The sequence below is a fragment of the Eumetopias jubatus genome, unplaced genomic scaffold (assembly GCF_037043125.1).
Source record: "Eumetopias jubatus isolate StellerSeaLion01/CBP00866 unplaced genomic scaffold, mEumJub1_p1.0 scaffold_8, whole genome shotgun sequence".
NCBI classification, from domain to species: Eukaryota; Metazoa; Chordata; class Mammalia; order Carnivora; family Otariidae; genus Eumetopias; species Eumetopias jubatus.
In genome coordinates, this window is record NW_028274814.1 from 87,706,625 (window position 1) to 87,717,069 (window position 10,445).

Sequence of the window (10,445 nt, forward strand, 5' to 3'; positions counted from 1 at the left end):
AGGTTTAAAGAAAAAAAAAAACAGAGAATGTATGATAACAAATAATTCAATGACTACTAGTAAGTTTGGTGCCACTGTCTTGACTTCGGCTTAGGTGTTAGCAGTATTATTCATCATTGTCTTTGTACCATCAATATAAAAAATATATTTTAGTATTGATATGAAAATAGTTTTGATCTCACAGGCTCCTCTCAGGGACCCAGAGGTGTTGGATCACACTTGTTTAAGAATGATTAGGTTATCAAAACCCAAAAATATTCAAGAAAAGGAAACTGATATATTTTTAAATGGTATATAACTTATCTCTTAATTGTATTTGTTCATCACCTAAAGGTCTCCTTAAATGTTTAGACAGCCATTACGTGAAATAGGAATTAGATGTGTCCTCTGTTTGGTTGTTTGTTGTTGTTTTGTGGGTAGAATGTAAGCCGATAAACATAAATGGCAACCAGGTAGATAAAGGGGAAACATAAGCATGAGGAAGCATGGCTTTCTCGGATGGTGAGACTATTTGGTAACTGTTAAGTTTCTAGGAACTGAGCCAAAGCAGGAAAATCAATGCCACAGAGTAGGCTTAAGGGCTGGAGAGGTTGTTGGACAAAATGACTTTCAGATTCTCTTCAAGGGTTGAAATTCTATGGTTTTTTATTTAATTAGACTGCCTCAAATGTAAAACACTATGAAACACACACAAAAATTATAAGAAAAGCCATTGTCAAATTAATTATTCAGAGCTGTTTTGTTGTTGTTTTAAATGCCAATTCCACAGATTCCCATAGACCAACTTTTGGAAGGAAATTCTACTGGTATCTCATTTGGCTAAAGCATTTATCCAAACACAATCTGCTCAATTCTAAATAATGATAAAAGCTGCACATAGAATTGTGTTAAAACAGAAACAAGTTATTTGTAATTTTGCTTAGTGCCAGAGCTAATTAATTTTTATGAATTCTGTTTCATTTGCCTAATTACCATGATCACTTCCCTTGTTTGTTGATTTCTTTTTAGTTTTTCAAGTGGACAATGGAAATTATACATTGATTCAAAAAGAGTTGTACATAAATTATCATTTTTTTAAAAAAGAGTTGTACATAAATTAAGGAGTGATGCATAATGAATAGGCTATAAGTTTCTTAATTGTTTTAATGAAACTTTATCTCAGGTTAGATTTATGTGATACCTAAACAAACATTTGATTCCATTTATTTGGAGAGAAAAAATGGCAATGATATTGGGTGATTATTGACTTCCTATATATCTCTGGCTACACTGCTAATTTTTGATGTTGCATAGGCATAGCAAATTGTACTTTAATGTAAAATAATAAATATTAAAAAAATAATAAATACATTTTGTTAGCTAACAATGTGTAAAAAAGCAAAAATTTCTCTACCTCAGCCTCTCTCAGTCTTTTAAAGTAAAAGAAAAGTTGTACACAGACCTGGTTAGCTATGAGATAAAAGATGCCCTCCAGTTCTATGAAATACATGGAGGTGAACCCATGAGAGATTTTAAAAACAAATGTAAAAAGAAATCCTTGAGCTTCTTTTGTTCTTCATTCTCATTTGTCTCCTTGCTAATATTTAAGAACATTCCAATCACATCATTCCCCATCTGAAGTGGCTATTGTCTGTTTCCTTGTTCTTTCAATCTTTTCTCTCTTGCATGGTAGCTTCTTTCATCTTTAGCTGTTAAAAAATAACTCTAACCATTGTTTAAAGAACAAGCAATCTAAGGTGAAGCTCAAAAGCACTAAAGAGCATTACATTTATTGAATTGTACTTAAGATCAGTGCATTATGAATCTTCTATTAGTGTTCTTTCACTATTTTATGGACACATTCCCCTGTTCTTTGTTACATCTATAATACACCAACCCTGCACATAAGCAACATTCAGCTTCACCTTTAGGCTTGTTTCAGTTTTCTCATATGGGCTTTTAGTAATTCCCTCTAAATCAATATGTGTCCTTTCTATTAAAATACCAGCTCTTGCAAGCAAGAAACCATTTACTGTGGATCCTAAATCAACAGAATATAAGCTCAGAATTGTGGTAATTGTAATGCTTGAGACTTTGATATAAAGAAAAATAATTTAGCTACAATGTGAAATTTGTTTCCATCAAATGTTAATTCAAAATTACTTAAAATATTTGTTATAAGTTAAGCCTAACTGAGCAGCTTATAAGAGTAAGACTTAAATAGGTTACATTTCATTCTCAATATCATGATTATGATTTTTTTGGAGTTGTTTTTATAAGTCCCCAAATTGAACAAATTTGATACTTTTTTTTTTCCTCACTGTAGTTCTTACATGTCAAAGCAAAAATTTCACTAAAGTTAAACAGGCAAGGAAGACTTTATTCAGTCTATTGCAATAGGAAAAAGAAACTGAACTCAATTCTGCTGAAAAAAATAAAATGGCTGAAGAGTTTTTAAGAGTAGGAGTGGAGGGATCCTAGGTCATCTTGTTTGCTAATTGGCTTTACTCAAGAAAAACTTTTTTTTTTTTTTAATTCCAGTATGGTTAACTACGGGGTTAAATTAGTTTCAGGTGTACAATACAGTGATTCAACAATTCTACATATTACTCAGTGCTCATCATGGTAAGTGTACTCTTAATCCCCTTCACCTATTTCAATCAACCCCTACCCACCTTCTCTCTGGTAACTGTTGGTTCTCTGTAATTAAGAGTCTGATTTTTTATTTTCCTCTTTCCCCCCCGCCTTTGTTTTGTTTCTTAAATTCCACATATGAATGAATCACATGGTATTTGTCTTTCTCTGACTTATTTTGCTTAGGATTACACTCTCTAGATCCATTTATGTTGTTGTAAAAGATTTCAAAAGATTTCATTCTTTTTAATGCCTGAATAATATTCCATTGTGTGTGTATATATATATATATATATATATATATACATATATACACACACCACTTCTTCTTTATCCATTCATCTATTGATGGACATCTGGGCTGTTCCATAATTTAACTATTCTAAGTAAGGCTGCAATAAACATAGGGGTACATATATCTTTTCGAACTAGTATTTTCGTATTCTTTGGGTAAATACCCAGCAGTGCAATTACTGTATCATATGATAGTTCTATTTTCAATTTTTTGAGGAACCTCCATACTGTTTTCCATAGTAGCTGCACCAGTGTGCATTCCCACCAACAATGCATGAGGGTTCCTTTTTCTCCACATCCTCGCCAAGTATTGTTGTTTCCTGTGTTGTTGATTTTAGCCATTCTGACAGGTGTGAGGTAATATCTCATTGTGGTTTTGATTTTCATTTCTCTGATGATGAGTGATGTTGAGCATCTTTTCATGTGTCTATGTGTATGTCTCTTTGGAAAATGTCTGTTTATGTCTTCTGCCCATTTTTTTTAAGATTTTATTTATTTATTTGAGAGAGACACAGAGATAGCAAGAGAGAGCACGAGCAGGGAGGAAAGGGAGAAGCAGACTCCCTGCTGAGCAGAGAGATCACTGCGGGGCTTGATCCCAGGACTCTGGGATCATGACCTGAGCTGAAAGCAGATGCTTAACTGACTGAGCCACCCAGGCGCCCCTTCTGCCCATTTTTAATTGGATTATTTGTGGGGTTTATTTTTTAGTGTTGAATTGTGTAAATTTTTTATATGTTTTAGATACTAACCTTTTATCTGCTATGTCATTTGCAAATATCTTCTCCCATTCAGAGGTTGTCTTTTAGTTTTATTGACAGTTTCCTTCTGTGCAGAAGCTTTTTATTTTGATGTAGTCTGAATAGTTCATTTTTGTTTTTGTTTCCCTTGCCTCAGGAGACATATCTAGAAGAATGTTGTTATGGCTGATGGAAAAAGCAAACTTTCTTGTATCTTCATGACAGTAGGTATTTTTACAAGTTGGAAGACAGTGCCTCAGAAGTTAGGTTCCTACCTTCTCGCAGAAACTGGGAGATAGGGCCACTATTTTCTTCTATATGACATTTGAAAGATGGCTCTCAGATCCTTGAGGAAATAAAAAATGCCTGGGTTGTAAAACTGACAAGAAATTTGGGGAAGGGGGCACCTGGTTGTCTCAGTAGTTAACCATCTGCCTTCAGCTGGGGTCATGATCCCAGGGTCCTGGGATCGAGCCCTGCATCAGGCTCCCTGGTCCGTGGGAAGTCTGCTTCTCCCTCTCCCATTCCCCCTGCTTGTGTTCTCTCTCTCGCTGTCTCTTTCTCTGTCAAAAAAAAAAAAAAAATCTTAAAAAAAAAAGGGGAAGATTTATAAACATTTCAAAGGAGCAAAGAAAGAGTTTACATTGAGAAGTGTTCTGAAGTAAATGCTCTAAGGAAAGGGAGATCAAGGGCCTAGAGACAGGAAGAAGCCGACCTAAAATTTGGTCAGGCTATGGGAAAGGGTAAGACTGTATTTATCACATGTACAATTTCTTTTTCTATTGAGACCTGTTTCTGTTTCTCTTTCATTGCATTAGGTTATCCCAGTTACTGAGAGGGAAGACAAAGTAGTTCCTATATTACAAAATTTGAAAAGGATGGTTATTGTTTTATAGACTTTTATTTTAGAAATACCTATAAAAATGTTTCTTGGTTTTAGTTATTGAGAACCCACAATTTATAAGTTACCATTATGTTACATGAAGAAACAGAGTATATAGGATGTTCTCTAACTTGAATAGCCATAATCACATATTTTCATACTAGCTGGTGATTGTGATATTTCTAATATTTACAAGATCTGAGATGATAATAGGTGGACAAGTAATTGAACTTTATCTAAAATCTTGCCAAAGGCTCTGGGTTATCACATATACAACCTGCACAATCACTTGTGTTTTTTTTTGTTTTAAGATTTTATTTATTTATTTGAGAGAGAGAAAGAATGAGAGATAGAAAGCACAAGAGGGAAGAGGGTCAGAGGGAGAAGCAGGCTCCCCGCTGAGCGGGAAGCCCGATGTGGGACTCGATCCCGGGACTCCAGGATCATGACCTGAGCCAAAGGCAGTCGCTTAACCAACTGAGCCACCCAGGCGCCCCAATCACTTGGTTTTAACAAATATTTCTCAAATAGACACATGCTTCATTCATCTCAACATTGTCTACTCTGTGGAAGTCTTTAAGAATATCAAAAAGAAAAAATTAGAAATATAGATTGTTAGAGTTAAATGCAGTCTTAGATAATGTCAAGCTTTACCATATCATTTTACAGATGAGGAAGAGAACACAAAGGAAAAATGAGATGGTCCAGAGTCACAGGATTATCAGTAGGACTTTAGCCCTGTCACTAAGCCCAGTCACTAAGCTCGGTCACTAAGCTCTGTCACTATTGCTTCAAATGGCAGAAGGTACATATGGTTTAAACCTGTGTGAAGAGTTGCTAAGCACTTGATTTAAAAACATTTCTTAGGTAGTTATGGACAAGAATAAAAATAAAAATGGAAAAAAAATTGGTACATACCGTAAAATAAATATTCCACACATGGTTGCGACAGTTGCCAGTAACGATCACCTTTTAATTGTTAAAATTTTACTTTGACCATATTGTAATGAATATTACATTTTATCAGGTGTTTTAAAATGTGATTTGCCCACGTTTCTTCTAATTATTTATTGAGTGTGACCAAATGTGGGTATGAAGAAAACTCTAATCTTATATGTTGAGGAAGAATAGTTTTTAGTACCATTTTAGAGAAACAAGTCACTTTGAGTGACCCTTTTTTATATAGGTCTTGGCTGCTCTTAATTTGAATTGAATGGATAATTAGCAGGCAGAATTACCTAGAGAAAACAAGCTATTTTCAGTTCTCCAGTGGGAATTAGCTAGTAGGGATTCAGCCTAGTGTGCAGAACATCTCATTCAAATTATTGTTAACTTAGAAACGTCTTATGTATGGCCATGAAATGGTACTGTTTAAAGACATTTCCAAGGGTATGGCTTAAATAGAGCATTTAATGATAAACAAAAGAACAAAGTGACATGATATGGATGTAAACATAAGCAACCTTTCTGCTATGAGCATGCTTGTGCTACTTCTTATTGGTAACTCTGTCTTTCCATTTCATTTTAAGTATCGTATAGAGATGTCAGTAATAAAACTGAAGCTGAACAGAAAATTGTTTTAACTGAGCCAAAGGCAGGGTGCATCTTCAAGTAAACTTCAAATGCAACCCAGAAAATTAATTCCAAGATGCCTCACATGTTCCCATTGATTTTGGTTTTAAAGCAAAGTAGTGTGGATGGGACGAGAATATTATTTTTCCATCATTACCACTTATGAAATGACAGGATTCTAGTTGCATACTTAGATAATAATGGGGAGAAAATGTTCCAGGATTTTTGATACTGAAAAGAGGTGGTCAGGAGTGCAATGCCCCTGTCTGGAGGTGACAACTATATTTTTTCCACCCTGTACATGTTCAAGGTGGTTTCTAGGTAAAACAAAAATAACAAGTTTTAGATGATTCCTTGAGGGTGATTGTTTTCCTAAAAGATCTACGTTAAGTAAATTTAAAAATATTCCGTGACTTTTGATGCATATATTAGTTTAAAGTGAGTGTGATTGTTTTCCTAAATGATCTGTGTTAGGTAAATTTAAAAATATTCCGTGACTCCTGATGCATATATTAGTTTAAAGGGAATAGTGAAGGTGATTATAATATCTACCTTTGAGGATATGTATGAGGATTTAAATCTCAAATGTGCTGTGTATGTATATATACATATATTCACACATGCATGTCTCGGCTGTTCTAAATTTGAATTGAATAGATAAGTAACAGGCAGAAAGGCAGGAATATCTAGAAAAAATAAATTATTTTCAATTTTCCAGTGGGATTTAGATAGTGGAGATTCAACCTACTGTGTTGGTTTTATATATATGTATACACATATATATACATGTATATATTTGTATGCATAAATAGTGCCTAGTTCAGTGTCACAATGTCTGTGACATTAAATAAATGGTAGCTTCTTATTATTGCTTATGTCAATACTATAAAATCTATGAAAAATCCATATATCATTCTTATTTGGCTTTGATATATAGTCCTTATTATATAAATATATATTACATACTTATATGTATATATATACAAATATATAAATATATTTTCACTATAAAAGATTCAGAGATTCAAATATAAAGTAAATTGTTGAAGTTCTTTTTTCTTCCTCTTCCCAGCCTGCTTTCATCCTTAGTGAATACCACTCTTAAGATTTTAGTGTGTGTTTTTCTGCTGTGCATTTATATGCATTTACATGTAAATAAAGAACTTATATACCTTTTCATTTTTACCTACAAGAGATCATGGTATATAATTTTTGGGCAACTTTTGTATATCAATCACTAAATTTCAGTGATATTTCCATGACTGTACATATAGGCATGCCCCATTTTTCTCAAGGTTCCAGAGCATTCCAAGGTGTGGATGCACCATATATTATATAATCATCTATCTCTTGATCAACAGTTTGGTCATTTGCAATATTTAACAATTATAAACAAATCTGCAGTTCACATTCTTTTAGAACCTTTGTGAACTTGTATTTCTGGGATTTATATTTCTAGATGTAGCATTTCCCATTCAAATGCACAGTTTTAAAATCTGTTAGGTACTGCAAAGGTATCTTTCCAGAAACTTTATGGATATATATTCTAACCATCAGTATGAGTATGTTCACTTCCCCCACATCCTTGCTCCTTGTATGGCTATTACATATTTTTATCATGCTATGTACATAATAGAGAAAGGCCAGTATGATTCTTGACATGGTGGAAGATGAGATACCTACAGTGAGCTATTCCACAGTCTTCTGGACAGGCCAGGGCATTATAAAATGACCGGTGACATTAAATTCTCTTAAACATTTTGTTGCAAACACTGCCTCAGAGTCTCTTAGAACTTAGGAAGCTTACAGAGATTTATAAACTTTCGAAATTTTCCCAAGAAAGTTGCACTTGAAGAAATCAGTCCTAAAAGTTTATCATCTAGTATTTGTTTTCAGATTTATTATATACATTTCCCTTACAATTTTGTTTTTATTATGTTTGTCTTTATTCTCACATAGAGAAAGAGCTTTATGCCTCTGCTAAAACTACAAAGTATTTGAAGAATGTTACCACTTGCTTTCCTGTATTTTCTAGGTAATATATGAAATTTTGATTGAAGTTACTAATGTGATGAGAATGATCTGTTATCTATATAAAATAATCAGATGAAACATTTAAAAACTTAGATTTGTTTAATTCTAGTATAGTTAACATACAGTGTTACATCAATTTCAGGTATAAAATATAATGATTTAACAATTCCATTTTTACTCAGTGCTCCTCAAGATAAGTGTATTAAAAACTTGGATTTTCTTTCACAAAGTTCCTAGAAAGTCTTTAGTGTTATATTATTGATGACCATTTTTCCCATACCTTTTTTAAAATCAATATGTTAATGGATGAATTCAAACAAATAGTTAGGAAGCAATTTCTTTTTTGTAATGTTATTTTCATTCAGGCAATATTTATCTATATCTTTTAAGATATAGAAATATTGGTGGTAAAATGGAAACAGTTTATATTTCTTATCAAATATTTCATATAAAGTAGGACTGGGAAAAAAATGAGCAATAAAATTAAATCAACATTTACTAAGCATCTACAATTTGCCTGATATGATCTAAAAATCCATCTTTTCCCATATTTATATAAGGGTATTAGCTGACAAATTTATTTAATGTATTGTTACATAAATATAGACAGTTGTGTATTCTTGTATTGTAAAATTTTCTAAAATGTAATAGAGAAATCAAGAATGTCTAGTTCCTTGGCAGATGCATGTTTACTAATTGAAAATAAAATCTTCTTTATTGATTTTTTTAAATGATGAATTATGCCAAAGAGCTCAGGGAAGTCATACATATTTCAACTAGATTTAAAAAAAAAATGCCTCAGTGGGCCAAGAAAGACAGATTTCTGCATTTTTATACATGCTTGGCTCATCCTAAATTACAGCAATGTTTCATTACCACCAAAATTCTCAAGATAAAAATTCCTAGCACAACTGCTTGCTAAGCAAAAGGAAAAACATAAATTGTATCTGTGCTGAGCAAATGGATTTGGAAACTGACTTTTATTTGGCTTCCAGCTCCCCTTGCAAAACAAAGTTTCTGCTGATTCTGTTGAGGATCTGGCTAAGGTCAAGTGGATAATCTGATTGACAATCAACTGATCTAAAGAAGGGTATACCAAAATAGATGTTCTCTGTTTTGTAAACAGCAGTGATTCCTTTAACCTTATCTGTTTCGATCTGGAAAAACTAACTGCTCACCACATTTCTTTTTCCTAAAAACAAAATTGTCGTTTCTCTGTTTAAAAGAGGCCTAACAACCCACCTATAATTATTTTATTCGAATAAAATTACAGAAAGATATTTAAAAGTCTTTTCACTTAGGAGCAATCACTTAGAATAAAACATATGCCCATTTCAATCTGTCCAGGAAAGCTAATTTACATCACTGACATGTTCCTTGCATTCCCCTCAAAAACACACTTCCTGTTTTTTTAATGTATGGGTTACCTAAAGTTTGCGAGAAGTCAAGTAACCCACATTTATTTTCATGCACTTCCATTCCTCACCATTTATTTTCTCACATAGTAATTGCTAGTTCAAGCAAATAGATTTTTAATGTGATTCTACTGCTGTCATCGGTAATATTTTTGTTTGTTCAATATGAAAATTCCCAAGGCCTGCTGTAAGTTATATGTTTCTAGTGTTGCCAAAGAGAGGAAAGCAGAGCAGATGATACATGACTCTTTTGATATACACTGGATGATCCATTTTTTTGAGTGATTATTGTTTTAGATCCCCTGTTTAAGTTTATTCTTATGCCTACCTATACTTTGCATTTTGACTTCATGGAAAAGGAGTTGGAAACTGAGGGTCAATGAAAATTTGACAGTCATGTAATCGCTTCTAGTGACAGGTATGTTTATTTTCTTTATATAAATAATTTCTATGAATGTAAACTGGTTTCAACATGTAGGATTGAATACATGTTTACTCTCACTCTTTCCTTAGAGTCTACTAAAATGTAAACAAAAAGATTTTGGAAAGGCATAAAATGTCAAGGACAAATAGAACAAGTGACAAAGAAAGCAATGACATTTTGAGACTGTAAAGCAGAAAAAGTAAATTACACACACACATACACACACACACACACACAATTTAATCTCCCTTTCTTGTTCAATTTTTCTCCTTAGCACTTATTACTTGGCTTTGCCTAGTGCCTGAGTCTCAGCCAGAACAGGCTCTACATAAACCGTTAGGACATAATTTCCCAGTTGAAAGTGGAGCATGTGTTACCATGTCCTAGAATCTGAATTTTCCTCTTCCCCAATGATGATCCAGTTGGTAGAGGTTCAATTTGAATATTAGCTCATGATATTATTTTCCAAA